The sequence below is a fragment of the Sinocyclocheilus rhinocerous genome, unplaced genomic scaffold, assembly GCF_001515625.1.
Source record: "Sinocyclocheilus rhinocerous isolate Xijiao unplaced genomic scaffold, SAMN03320098_v1.1 scaffold1595, whole genome shotgun sequence".
Taxonomy (NCBI): domain Eukaryota; kingdom Metazoa; phylum Chordata; class Actinopteri; order Cypriniformes; family Cyprinidae; genus Sinocyclocheilus; species Sinocyclocheilus rhinocerous.
The window spans coordinates 1,513,187-1,528,323 of NW_015655715.1; the positions used below are offsets into that span (position 1 = coordinate 1,513,187).

Below are 15,137 nucleotides of genomic sequence, written 5' to 3' on the forward strand. Positions count from 1 at the left end.
GAGCAGATCACACAGATTGCATTTAAAAACATATGAGACACAGTGAAAAGGAATAAAGCTCCACAAATTCGTGACGTGTTTTCTAAAAGTTTAAACTGTAATAACTTTGCATGGCTACATCTCTTGTGTGAGACGCGAGTGCAGCAGTCGTATTTGTCCGCCTAAAAAATGCGCTGAATATGTGTTCTGTGTGAATGGCTTGGTTTCGTTTTTAACCATAATATCGTGCGCAATATCGAACATTTTTTTCTATCGTTATCGAAGAAGGTGTACCGTCAATAAATATCAATACTGTTTTATCGCCCAGGCCTAAGTTAAAACATTTAAACAAAGTTTAAGTTAAACCATATAAAATATATTTGGGCTTTTAATGCTACTTTTTGCTGGTCATCAGTCATGACAACACTGGTTACCTGCAAAAATAAACATCTTAACCAACTAATGCCAGTAACAGTAACTAATGCCAAATGCTTTACATTTGTTTCTCAATTTTTTTTATTTTTTTTTGTGGAAGTTTTTGTGACTTTTTTTAACCCACCACACACATATATGGCAGCTCACTATCCTACTGAAGAAACCAGCCTAGGAATGGTTTAGAATATCACGACTAAATGACAGTTACAACCTTCAAGTTGAAGTTTGCAGGTTCTATGCTACCATTGTATTGTCTAGCAGAATTACAAACATAAAGCAAACAACCTTTGCAAATTCTCCTTACACTCATCACGCTTGTTGCACATCACAGTATCTTGCTATTTTATACAGAGCTAACATGTTTTTGCGAGTCCCCCACTATGGTTACACTGGTCAGGCGGATTTACTTGCAACAACAGAATCTAAACCAACCTGATATCATAACTTAACTATTGTATGAAGGAGTTCATACAATGTAATTTGTATGGAAATGTACTTAAAAAAAAAATGCAAGCATAAAGGTCCTAATGCCAAACATAACCATCACTAGGGCACAGACAGATCATATGAAAATGTATGAATGTGATCATACAAATTCATATGATTTAGCCACTAATTCACCAAAACATGAAATAGTTCAAATTGCCATGAGAGCGTGTCATCTAAACCGGCTTGTGCCAGTAAAAGACAACAACACTGACCATTTAAATCCATTTGAGATCTTATTAAAATGTAAGCAGTTCTAAACTGGTCTAAGAACAGCTCATGTGTTTATGTATGTATTAAAGGTGAAATGTGCAACTTTTGCTCCACCTGCATCACCAAATCGCAAAAATAATAACTTGCAAGCTCTACTCCAAACTCTTGGCCAACAGTTTACATTTGTCTTTGGTTTCATCTTCGTTGTAGTGGTCTATACATATTAAGTTGAGAAAAGTAGTTTAACAGAAGAAAGTATACAAATGTTTTCTATCGCTGTAATGTTTTACATCTTAATGAAAGAGATCTTTTGTCTTTTTAGTTGAACAGATACGTTTTCTTTTTAAGCTTTCTACAAGCTAAATCAATCTACAAACTCCTTAAAAAGACAATTAACAGAAACAGGAAGGCTTAACATAATTAAAGACGTGTGATGTTTAACACTACATTTTAACATTTTGAACTCCAGTAACCTGTTTTTACTGATCACAGGTCTTGACTGAAACACACAAGGTGTAGTTTATTTGAGACGGTGCAGTGATATCGATTCATGGCCTGACCCCATCCTTGAACTCTGCACAGAGGCGGATAGTCCTGTAAAGCCGGCACGATTGAAAGCGTAACAGCCACCATGGCTTTATACTGTGTACCATCATTCTCCTCAGTCATAGCAAGGTCTCCTTTGAGCCGACTCTAAAAGCCTCTCTGTACATTCAGCCGGCAGAGTCGATCTTATGTTTATTCTCTTGAGACCCTAGGAGAGTGAGACAGAGAGAAAGAAAGAGCAGATGTGGAGTTGATGGAAACTGAAATGGAGAATAAGACAGAAAGAGAACTGGATGATAGAAAGTGAATGCCAGTATGAGATACAGAAAGTGAGAAATGGATTTGGAAGAGGGGGGAAAAAAGACTAGAACTAAGAAAAAAGAGTGAACAAATACAGCCTTAGAAAAAATATATATAAAGGGAAATAAAGGAATATATACTCTTTTCTAAATCCTAGTGAGCTGCCTAGCATTTTAAGGCATCCTAGGGGTCAAGAGTGTTCCATTATGTTGGCTCTAAGAAGTTTCTTATGCTCACCAAGACTGCATTTATTTGATTGAAATAATTGTGTTTTATATATATATATATATATATATATATATAAAATAGAAGAAAAAAACAGTTTTCTGTTTCATATATTAAAACGTAATTTATTCCTTTGATGGTAAAGCTGAATTTTTAGCAGTCATTCCTCCTGTCTTTAGTGTCACATGATTCTTCAGAAATCTTTCAAATATGATGATTTTGTCCTCAAGAAACATTTCTTATTATTGGTGAAAGTTGTGCTGTTTAATAAATTATTTCATGATTCTTTGATGAATAGAAAGTTTAAACGAACAACATAATTTTTTATGTAATTTCTTGTATGAGCGTAAAAAGTCTTTACTGTCACATTTTAAAAAAATAAAGTTAATGTGTCCTTGCTGAATAAAAATATTAAGTTCTTTCAAAAAATATTATTGGAACCAACATTTTTTTCTCATTCAAGTAGATACAATGTTTTAACATGGACATAACTAATGTACCACAAACAATGGGCCGCAGAGTGAACTGACTAGCCTTAAAGGAACTTTAATCAAGCAAATCAATTGTGAGTTGAGTCTCCTGTGTGCTTTGCTATTTATGTGTTGCACATGTCGAGTGTTCCAAATTGATTGTGTATGTGTTTTCATGTCAGGTAGTATGCTGCTTTATAAGGCTGCTGCATACTAGGCAGTAGACAGCAAGACATCTCACTTGGTTTCGTAACAGAGCAGTCACAGAGAATGAGCTGCATGTGTGTATGAGAAAGCGAGAGAGAGAGAGAGAGAGAGGACCCTTGTGGGCCAATCTCATCTGTCACAGCCAAGCTTCATCATTAATATGCAACAGCAGCCTGCTGATGCTTGGCATTGACCCATTTTCTCACTGAAATATCACCGCAAGGTTCATGGTGTGAGAGAGACGCAGACCTGCACATAATCGGCTTTGCGTGGAACACCCAGGTACAGGGGGGTCTGCTGGAAAACACAAGCTCTCATATCCTGTGATAATAACGTCCTCTTTGTCCGGCACACTTTTGATTATGAGAGCTACAGGAGTTCAGAAATACTTGTCCGTCCTCCAAAACTGATAACGACAAAATGCGAAGTCATTACACATTTAAACCAGGTCCCCCCTGCAACAAACGTGGCCAGCATAAGAAATGTGAAAATAGAAGGATGTCACATGATGGAACATAACTGCAGTAGTATTCATGAGCTTCACAGGTAGGGAGGGGGCAGTGGGATTTTGTAAAGTGTCAAGACTTTAATATTCACATGTTAATATAATCCTTAAGAGGAATAAGGACAGACAGATTTGGCTAGCGGCCTATGATGGAGGGCTCAAAAATGCTTAAAAATGTAATAGAGGGATGCTGCATAAATTGTCACAGGAGCACGGTAAGCAGCTGTTTATTTATGCGTACACCTGCATTGTGATTGGCAGGATTAGATGAACATGCTCCTCCAAAATTTCGGTTAGATTGTAAAAACGTATTGGATGCAAAGGCTGTTTCAGCACAGAGCTTTTTCTGAAGAGCGTGTTGAAGTACTTCAGCATTGAGGGAAAGCTGTTCTATCTTCTGTAGAGACGTCTCCCTGTATGATGTCTGGAATTGTTTTTCTCCCACTAGCATGTAATATGTATATGTGGCATGAAAACATGCAAAAAGTATAGAGCTGTATGGAAACATTTGATTGTATTTTAATATTTTGTTAAGTCTCGAAGCTCAAATTTGACCAAAATACAGTGAAATATTTTTACAGTATTTTCTGGTTTAATATATTTTAAAATGTAATTTATTCCTGTGATGGCAAAGCTGAATTTTCCGCAGCCATTACTCCACTCTTCAAAATCACATGATCTTTCAGAAATCATTCTAATATGCTGATTTTGTCCTCAATAAACATTTCTTGTTATCAATGTGGAAAACAGTTGTGCTGCTTAATGTTTTTGTGCAAACCCTGATACAATTTATTTTCTTTTTTTTCAGGATTCTTTGATGAATAGAAAACTCAAAGAAACAGCATTATTATTTGAAATAGATTTGTTGGGTTATTTATTTATTCATGTATTATGTATTTAGTGTTTGGTTGTTTTATTTTGTAGTATATTGACATGGACAGCAACATACATATTTCATAATTTGTCACATATCATGTAATGTATCTGTTTTTCTCCCGCTAGCATGTAATATGTATATGTGGCATGAAAACATGCAAAAAGTATAGAGCTGTATGGAAACATCTGATTGTATTTTAATATTTTGTTAAGTCTCGAAGCTCAAATTTGACCAAAATACAGTGAAATATTTTTACAGTATTTTCTGGTTTAATATATTTTAAAATGTAATTTATTCCTGTGATGGCAAAGCTGAATTTTCCGCAGCCATTACTCCACTCTTCAAAATCACATGATCTTTCAGAAATCATTCTAATATGCTGATTTTGTCCTCAAGAAACATTTCTTGTTATCAATGTGGAAAACAGTTGTGCTGCTTAATGTTTTTGTGCAAACCCTGATACAATTTATTTTCTTTTTTTTCAGGATTCTTTGATGAATAGAAAACTCAAAGAAACAGCATTATTATTTGAAATAGATTTGTTGGGTTATTTATTTATTCATGTATTATGTATTTAGTGTTTGGTTGTTTTATTTTGTAGTATATTGACATGGACAGCAACATACATATTTCATAATTTGTCACATATCATGTAATGTATCATGCATGCGATATTTAATATTTTATGTTGTCATATATATATCTAATAATAATACATTTTGTATGTATTTTATGTATTTATACCTGTAGTGATACTTTTAGTATAACATATCATCTATTTATGTTGTATTAAATATTTATTGTGTTATGTACTATGTGTATCATTTGAAAATCTACCTTTTGTTTTCCCTCTCTTCTCTCTCTCTCTCTCTTGCACAGATGTTGGGCAGTTTTAGAGATTGTTCCCCAGATGGCCGTGGAATCACTGCTGGAGGAGAAACTCTTAAATAGCAGTGCAGGACAAATAGAGACTCATCCAGTACACACATTTATCTACTCCAACATCTCCCTAGAGGAGTAAGTGCATACATGAACTTGATCATACAAACTTTATACGTACATGTATTGAGGTCATCTCAGGAGACGTGACACTCGAATGTTGCTTTCATGTTTGCCTTAGTGTACCAGGTGCTGTTTTCCATGGGCAAAAGTCTGTTTTAACAAATGCCAGATCTAGTTACTCTAGATGCGAAAACAACTCATGAAAATCTTCTCAAACGTCCAAGTATCCTGCTGTTATACATCTGCATTTAAAAGCACATCATCTTTCTGTAATGCAAGATGGCAGATAACGAATTAGAGCATGTTCGCTACCAGTCACGAAGAATTACAGCTAAAATAAAACAAGCCGCACAATGAATGACAACACAAGTCAGACTGAATCCGAACATCACTCACGTTCTTTTAATCGTTGTCTCCTTGGCTTTATCTGTGACGGGGGAAATGGAGAACATCCTAGGCAGGAGTCTTTTTTTAGAGATTCATACATTACAGTACTTGTTTATGTATGAGGCTTGTATTAATATTTAAATGAGCTCCGTTCGGATCAGCGTCATGTGTAATACAACCAGATAGATCTCTGGCCCTAATGATTCAGAGTTGTTTGTGTGACAGTGGATAGAGTAGGATGATTAGACACGTCAGTCAGCGCAAAGACGGTTTCTTCACTTCCAGCCATTTTTCTCATGCAGCCATTTTTACATTTTCACCACGGCACAAACCTCAAGTGATGCGCCATGCGTCGTATGATTGACTAAGCAGCACTTAAGCAGGTGAGGACCCTGTAAATAAGCTTTTCCCTACATTACAGTACTTGTTTATGTATGAGGCTTGTATTAATATTTAAATGAGCTCCGTTCTGATCAGCGTCATGTGTAATACAACCAGATAGATCTCTGGCCCTAATGATTCAGAGTTGTTTGTGTGACAGTGGATAGAGTAGCATGATTAGACACGTCAGTCAGCGCAAAGACGGTTTCTTCACTTCCAGCCATTTTTCTCATGCAGCCATTTTTACATTTTCACCACGGCACAAACCTCAAGTGATGCGCCATGCGTCGTATGATTGACTAAGCAGCACTTAAGCAGGTGAGGACCCTGTAAATAAGCTTTTCCCCTCAGAAATGATCTCGCTTTAGGCCCCTCCCTTCATCTCAAGCTCTCTGAGGATGGATTCTGCCTGTGTTCTGCTTTCCGCATCCCCTCCCATCCGCTGTTTGTATCAGCCGGGTTTGTTGAGGTAATCCAGCCAGATCCGAACTAGAGAAAAGATGGAGTTAGGGAAATGGATTTCTGGAATAAAATGAAAGTGTGTTTTGGGTGTGCGTGTTACTCCGATGTTACTCTGACGGGATTCACTGAGCCGCATAACTCCGTTCACTCATCTGTAGGTTTTTTTGTTTAGTAAAGCTTTACTAGACTGCAATTTTATCTAAAGGTCCTCCTACTCTGTAATTTAATTTGAAAGCCATTGTTGACGCTCTTAAAAGAATAATTGCCGAAGACTAACACTATTCGAACTATTCAAACAGTATCTAAAGGTAATGTATCAGGCGTGATTTAGAAAACACAACATCAAGGGGAAAATTGAAGGCTTGCTCTTAAACACGCCTGCCACTTGATTTTTTTTCACAAAAGATATTTCCTTTATATTCGCAGTGAAACAGATTTTCATGTCAGTATTTTGACAGTTATTTAATTTAGCTGTCTGCACACCCCTGCATTTTGAATATGTGAATGTTTTCTTAATGATGACAGGTGTTGGTGCTAGTTATGAAAGGGAATGATGGGACCCTGAGTGAGAGATCCACAGATCAACAGTGGCCCCTGCAGGTTAAAAGATGCACTGCATGAGGCTGGTCTGCTTAAAATCCATTATCAGTTGCATAAGTACCTCGAAAATAAAATCTGCTGAAGATCACTGCAAATGTGATCACGGTTGTAAAGTATTGCTTGCGTGTAAGTACGTTGTTATGTTGCATTACGCACGTAGTATAAGCTGCATCTGTGGATGAATGTCATCTAACTTGCAATTACGCATAAATCAATATGTAGCTGCTTGTTTACGGGTTTCAAGTGCATGTTTACGAGTTTATCCCAGAATAAGTACCTCGTTTGTTGTCTCTCTTTCTTTACTGTGGCCGTCTTTCTCTCTCTCTCTCTCTCTCTCTCTCTCTCTCTCTCTCGCTCGCTCTCATTCTCACTCTCAGCATCAGACCTACAACTCACTAATGAGTAAAAGCCTCCCCTCAGAGCCGCCATGTGTAGTGAGATTCTCTAGAGGCTCTCCAAAAGCTGTAGTGGTGGATTTCATCTCATCATTTGCTTCACATTCAGTTCAGGCTTTCATTTGCCCATTCGATTCAATTAGCCATTTCATATGGTCCCCTAACAGCAGAGCGGTCTGTGCATTTGACTCCGTTGCCTTATTCAAATGTGCACACAGTTCTCTAGGTTTTTGTCTGCACCACCAAAAAATGTGACAAAGACCTGGGGACAATGCAGTCCACACCTGGGTGTGCGCACACAAGGGATTCGGTGGGAAATGTGGGGCATTTGGTCTCCCGGCAGAACTGTTGAAGTTTTTGAAAAATGGAGGTCAGGCACGAAACCTTTCGCACGATCCTTTGGCTGCAGAGAGGAGGGCTCCAGGGGAGAGCGAGGAAAGAAATAATTAAAGCCAAGAGAAATTCATTTGCACCAAAGTTACAGAGAATGTCATTTCCACTGCATTATGTGTCTCTTTTACAAAAGCCAGGGTTAAATATTTTAAAGGCCTGACTGGCTCTCATCTGGCAGCTTCCATTATTGAAACCGAAATATACTTAAGCAGGCAGAGGCATTACCCCACAGCTAGAGGGTCAGCCTGCATTAGACATTGCCTTTAAAAGGCCTTGCGTTTGATAACCTCTGGATTCATTGATTATATACAGCTGATGCATTCTAAGCACTGACTCAGAGCTTTCCTTTTTAAATTCAATTAAATCACTATAGTGGATCTACTCGATATTTCTTCCGTGCAGGCAATTATATTGTCAGTCGTGCGATTGATTTGTCTACAGTCGTAAAGACTTTTTTTACAACTGGATCAGAGCTATTTTCTATAATCATTTATTATTTTTGGACTGAATTTGATAATGCCATTGTTCGTATTGATCTGCTGTCCTTACCCTGGTTGTTATATGCTTGTGTGCCAGTTTATTTATTTCGAAGAACATGGGGTGTATTGGGTAATTAAAAGGGTATTAATAAAATACGCAAGTAAAGGATATTTTAAGCAACCCGCCCTCACTTTTTGAGGTTTAGCTGGATAGCACGACCCATATCTTTCTCCATTTAGAAACAAAAATAGTTTGCAATATTATTGTAATGCTAATGTTTCAATATTATTCATATATTTAATTTTCTTCAATGCCTGATTGAATGATTATTTATTCATTCATTTTGGAGCACTCCTAAAATCATGAAATAGACATTTTTTTCCCTGTCTGATGATGTCACAACTTGGTTTTTATTATTTATATTTTATTACTTATTTGTCTTTTAAACAATTTTAGTTTAGTATTTTTATTAGTTTTCACTCTGCAATTGTTAGTTCCCTTTCAGTCGGTCACTCTCGACGTCACGTCGGATGACCGACGAAATTGGGATCTCGCTTAGAGAGACCAATCCATCCCGAGTGTAAACTAAACGAGCCAATGCACATTGGCATGCGATTATTGCATCCAGCTGCTGCTGATCACAGCGTGAGTATAAGTAGGCAGCAGATGCAGCGCATATTCAGCTTTTCGCTGAGGAGCCGAGCGATCACATCGTTCTGCTCCTGACTACTCTACTGAGAGAAGAAGACTGAACGAGTTCAGCGCGCTCTTGGAGAGCTCTTCGTGTTGGCGGTACGGCGCTTCAGCGGTGGTGGTTTCCCGTGTCGAGTGGGTTGCACACAACAGGCTGCACTACCCCTGTGTGTGTTGCAGACGGCCATCTCCCCTGTGCGCTTCAGCACACTGAAAGAGCAATTTCCATACTAAAAGAGCTTCACGGGTGGAACGTCTTTTTGAAGACGCGTCTTTTTAAAGATGTCTTACCACCCGTGTGTTTCTGGGTGCGGTCGTTACCTGGCGCCGGGTGATGGTCACGATCGCTGCCTCACGTGCCTGGGCATCTAGCACGCTGAGGTGGCGTTTGTGGATGAGTCATCTTCTCATTGCGGGAAGATGATCATCTCGGAGTCGCCGCCCAAGCTCCGTTTTCTCAAGGGGCGGAGTTCCGTTGCCTCTGCCTCGATCTACATTTATAAAAAAAATGTTTTAACGTTTAATGGTGATACATTTCTTAGCACAATCTAGAGTTACTGATATTTAGTGGCTTTTTTAAATGAAGGCAGGTTGGAAAGGTTTCAAGTTTTATAATGTAACATTACATTTTAAGACTAAAAATTGTGGTAATTTAAAATTTATTTTAGTTCATTTTGTAGTCAGGTATTACAGACCTCCTTAGTTGTGATGTATGAAAAGACAGAGCAGTGACTTATATCGTTGAAGTTAAATCATGACTGAGATGAAGTGAAAGCAGTAAGTCAGTGCTGCCCCTCATTGTTGGCCTGAAGCAAAGCACTTGCCAAATGATTTTCTGGCCAACGAGGAACAAAACAATGTATTTAAGGTTAGCTCTGCCATTTTTACCATGTATGTGGTCAAATCTCTTCCGGTGATTTGCTTTCAGACATAAAGGATGATTCCACTCCTGGATGATTTGAAATGGGCCACACATCAAGTATTACTGCAGGCTTCCTCTCTCCAAAAGCAGATTAGTAGCTCTGAAATACAGCCCTCTAGCTACAAAGCCACAAAGAAAAAAGACAAAAAATTATTTGAATTTCAAAGACACAGGGACTGAGCCAAAAGCAAGGACTTTATAAGACACAACAGTGAATGAAAATGGAATGGAGAATCAGTCCACACATTCCCAGAGGGGTGACTGTTTGAAAGATCGGAGGTACATTTTACCCTGTGGACCAAACCTAGAAAAGTTTTTTACGGAGGCTTGTAACGGATTCACTCCATGCTCCACATGCAGCAACCTTTTGGCCTTGCCTTTAGGCTTTTGACCGCTTAACTAGAATGTTCTTCATTGTGACTGGAGTAATAAAAGAACTGGATTTTAGTGTCATAGAGTCAAAGTAGCTCTTGTTTGACAGTAATGCCCAGTACTACACTTATAGTCATTTAAACAGCACTTATATTTGTGTTTATGTTGATGACTAAACAGATTATTTGTTTCTTTTCATGGCAGTATGTTAATTTGAAAAAAAAAATTATTTGCAGGTCAGAAAAGGCAGGAGAGATAGCGACGATACCTCTAACCAAGGTAAATGCCATCAAGTTTTACTCATCAAGTTTTACTCACATTCACAGACCTTGTAATCCGGTGAGAGCCTTGGGCGGGTGGATTTTAAGATGCTTCTCCAATGTTTAAGCCATTGAGTGTAAGGGGTTTCTGATATAATGTACTCTAAAGTGCTTTTTGACTTTCAAAGTTCAAGTGTTTTGCAACTCAGAGAGGCTAATACATGGCTTGAGATGCACTAATCAGATGCATATGTGATGACTTCATGTCTGAATCACAGATCATTACTGCTGTCTGCTGTTGACATCTTCATTTGTTGAAGCTGTTTGTTTTTGACTCTTCAGAATCGTTCTATCTCTTTAAAAGAGTGTCGCTCCAAGGCATTTTGATGTTGAACTTCTGTAAGGAATGTAAAACATAAAAACAAACCCACAGCAGTATAATATAATATTAACTGGATAGTTCAACTTCACATAAATACTAAAATTCTGTTATTATTTCAATGAATCTCATAAGACTTGTCAAGAAACGTCAAGGTCACATTTCACCCTGAAAACCAAAAGAAAAAGTCATATTTTGCGTAAAGAAATGTAATCTTTTAGGATACATTAGGAATTTCTTTGCTTTGTGATCTGGTATTTAATTATGTTTCTAATAATTCTTATAATGATTATTGTTTAATTAAAGTTGTTTTAATAAAATCATTTTTATAAATAAAATTTTATCAATTAAAATATTTTATAAATACTAAATATATAATGTAAATACTATACAAATATTTTAATCTCCCAATATTACAATACTGAGAATTAGGGAGTAAAATAATCTTAATTGTTCAGAAAATAATAGCAGAATGCAGTGACTATTCCACTATATAGTGGAATTGTATTTTCTTAATTCAAAATTTTGAGTTAAAATGTGTCATGCACACCGCTTGTTTCTAAGATTTTTTCTATTTAATCACATCGTAATTTGAAATCACCCTGTTATTCAAAATCCAAATGCTTTAATTTTGTCTGTGGAACACACTTTTTTTTATTACTCTGCCAAAAAGAACATATGTTTGGTTGCTCTCTCTCTGTCTCTCTCTCTCTCTCTCTCTCTCTCTCTCTCTCAATCTCTCTTTGGAACTGGCTTTTTAAAATTAAAACTATATAAACATAATACAATAAAAAATAAAATAAATGTTAACTGAAAGAAAATATATAATATAAAATATTTATAAATTATAAAAATAAAATAATTGTAAATAAAATATATAAATACATACTTATTTCAACATTTCTCGTTTTCCTTTATCTTGTAGTAAATAACTAAAACTAATAAATGAAAAAATAATAAAAACTATATAGGCGTACATAAAAAGAATATAAAATTAACAATAATAACAAATAAAAATGGCAAAACAACAACATTACTAAAACTTTAACTAAAATTAAAGTGAAAACATACAAAATACAAAAATAAAATCAACATATTAACAAAAACTGTAATAGTATATCAATGATACACTAAAATAACACTGGAAATTGCTTCTGTGTTATTTTTGCTATATTTTAATAAACAACAAAAGGATGAAAAAATAATGGCAGAATTTTAATTTTGGGATGAACTATTTCTTAAAATACTGCAACCGACTAAAAGACACAACTTTTCCCATTTTTGAGAAACCCTTCTCGTGTGAACAGTGTTTGCCAATTCTGTGGCAACTCAAGTGTGAAAAATCATTCTGCTGCGTCTCATGCCTATGGCCGGTACTCTGGAAATGAGTTTAGAGGCAGGAGAGGAATCACAATAATGAATAATGCATGACTAAATATTTTCAAGCGCGCTCTTGTATCTTGGCGCTCCTCTTGGTTTGCTTGAGTCTTATCAACCTTGTAATGAGGCTAAATATTTCCATTCCAATCTGTTAGCATACAAAAATCTCAGCCTCAACTCAAGACCTTCTCAAAAGCTTCCCATGTGGTGTTGTGGGTAACGTGCACCATCATAACATCTATAGAGTTCAGCTCCGTGTCTATGGCCCATTGCATTCACTTGCCTGTCCTAATGTTTTTCACAGGTGCGTCAGCTGGATGTTTGTTTGCAGAGTTATTGCGTTTCCACTTCTCACAGTGCCTTACCTTTGCTGGCTGCTGTCCAAATCAATCTTTCCTATTTGGAGTATGATGACTGTAATGATTACCTCATTCATATCATTCGTTCTCAAAACAGTAGGTTAAAAATGAAATAAACGAAACAGGAACAAAAGTGTATTTGTCATCAGCTCCTGCCGTAGATGGAGCTGTGCCGTGCTTCTGGAGGACGGAAGGGGGCTCAACAGGGGGTTCATCACCCTAGTTAGTAAACATTGCTCTTTTTATGCTGTCACGTTTGGATTGGCAGACACACGCTCGTTTGAGGATGTTTTAAAGCTCTGACGTCCCCGCTTTCCCTGTGACATTTGCATTGCACAGAGTGCAACCTTCATGCTTCGCCTCACAGAGATGTGCTGTATTACAAGGAGGCTTTGTGAGGAAAGACTTCAACTCTGCTTGTTAAGAAAATGTACAAGATCTAGTGGCTGACTGTTCATGTCCTCGATATCACCTTCTGTTTATATTAGCATAAATACCTCGCAAGTCTTTTTTTAATATGCAGGGATCTACTCAAAAAATTGACAGTGAGATATATTACATGTATTTCATTTAGCAATGTTTGCAAAGTAATACAATAAGAAAACAACGATACTTAACAATAAACTTTCATTAGTTCATGTTAGCTAATGCATTAACTAAAATTAACTAACAATGAGCAGTTCATTTGTTAGAGTATTTATTTATAACATTTAGTTAAGAATGCAACTGATTTATTAGTTAATGTTAACTAATGTTTAGTTCATTGCCTGTTATGTTCCTTAGTTGTAAGTTGCTTTAAAGGTGAAGTATGCAGTTTCTGCGTTTCTAGTGTCAGTTAGCGATATTACAAAAATAAAGCATATTTTCAAACAACCTTTGCAAATGTCCTTTTCACACTCATCAATTGTATTTATTGCATGTCACGGTATATTACTATTTTATCTGTTGCTTGACAATTAAAAGCTAATGTGTGGCAAGAACTTGAGTTTAGCTACCCCTGTTAAGAAGAAACTCTGCAACTTAACTGAAACCCAAACATTTCATCAAATTTACTCATCTTGTAAAAACAGTGCCAATGTTTACCCTTGCTTTTCCCATCTGCCCATCTCTGCGTGTTTTGGCAAGTCTTTGTACTTTGGCTTGCACGTCTGTAACCGATTCTGAATGTACCGCGTCAGTTATGGTCCCACACCAGCTAAACAGACTTTGAGCTCAGCCTACAGTACCCACCCCAAACACACCCCAAACTCTCACTATTGGTTGAGCTGGAATGATTGACAGATCTGAGCAGATCACTCTAAATGTTTTGATGGTGCCTGGGAGCCTAAATGTGTACACTTTTGAGGAAGATAAACTCATGAATGGCAGGACGGGGTTGTATAATATATTGACAAAGAAATCTTATAAATTTCACATCTAGAAAACGTGGAACATAATGTTATTATAGAAATGTTATTTTAAAAATCATGTTTCTACACCTTTGGGAACATTGAGACTTATCAGGTGTTCATAAATATTGCTGATGCCAAATCGCATGGCATTTTAATATCTACAGTCTCAGATGACACTTAATTTATAATAAATCTGCTGAAGTAATCATTACCAACAAAAGCAGCCAGCAGCAACATAAACATAATTGTATGCGATCTCTCTACAACAGTTTACTTGTCAGGAGAGAGACAGGTAAAGAGAGGAGGTTTTGAAGCAGTGAGCGTTCCAGACGAGTGATTGACACACCCAGTGTGGGCTTCCCCTCCTGCGAGGGGCCTACTGTACCAGAGGAGTGTCTGTGCGCTATACAGAGTCTATAATTAGCCTGCCTCTAATCCCTATCATGCGGAGTATTTATTATACACCACAGAGTGTTTCAGTGTGCGCGCTGCTACAAAACTGCCCTACCAAAGGGGAGTCAGTCACTGTACTCACTAGTTAGTGACATGATTGACAGGTGTTTCTCCACTTCTTCAACTAGCAACAGCTGCTTACCTGCAAACCACCTACAGGAGCCCAGCACTGTTGCTGAAATCATATGACAGCAATGTTGCCCTAAGAAAGAGTAGTTAAAAATAAAGGTCTGGAAAAGATAAATATATATATATATATACAAACATACACACACATATATATATATATATATACATATATACAAACACCCACACACACACACATATATATATATATATATCAGGGGCGTAGCCATCATTTCAGAAGTGAGGGGGACAGAAATAAATTATATATAAAAAAAATAAAAAAATATATATAAATATATATATATATAAAACATTTCTGTAATCTATATAACCTACCAGTCAACAGTTTTTGAACAGTAAGTTTTTTAATGTTTTATAAAGAAGTCTCTTCTGCTCACCAAGCCTGCATTTATTTGATCCAAAGTACAGCAAAAGCAGTAATGTTGTGAAATATTTTTA

The 15,137-nt window shown here is 36.8% G+C and overlaps 1 pseudogene; it reads left to right on the plus strand.

The window, feature by feature from the left end:
• LOC107718907 (uncharacterized) overlaps positions 1–15,137 on the plus strand; it is a 43,983-nt pseudogene that overhangs the window by 10,045 nt on the left and 18,801 nt on the right.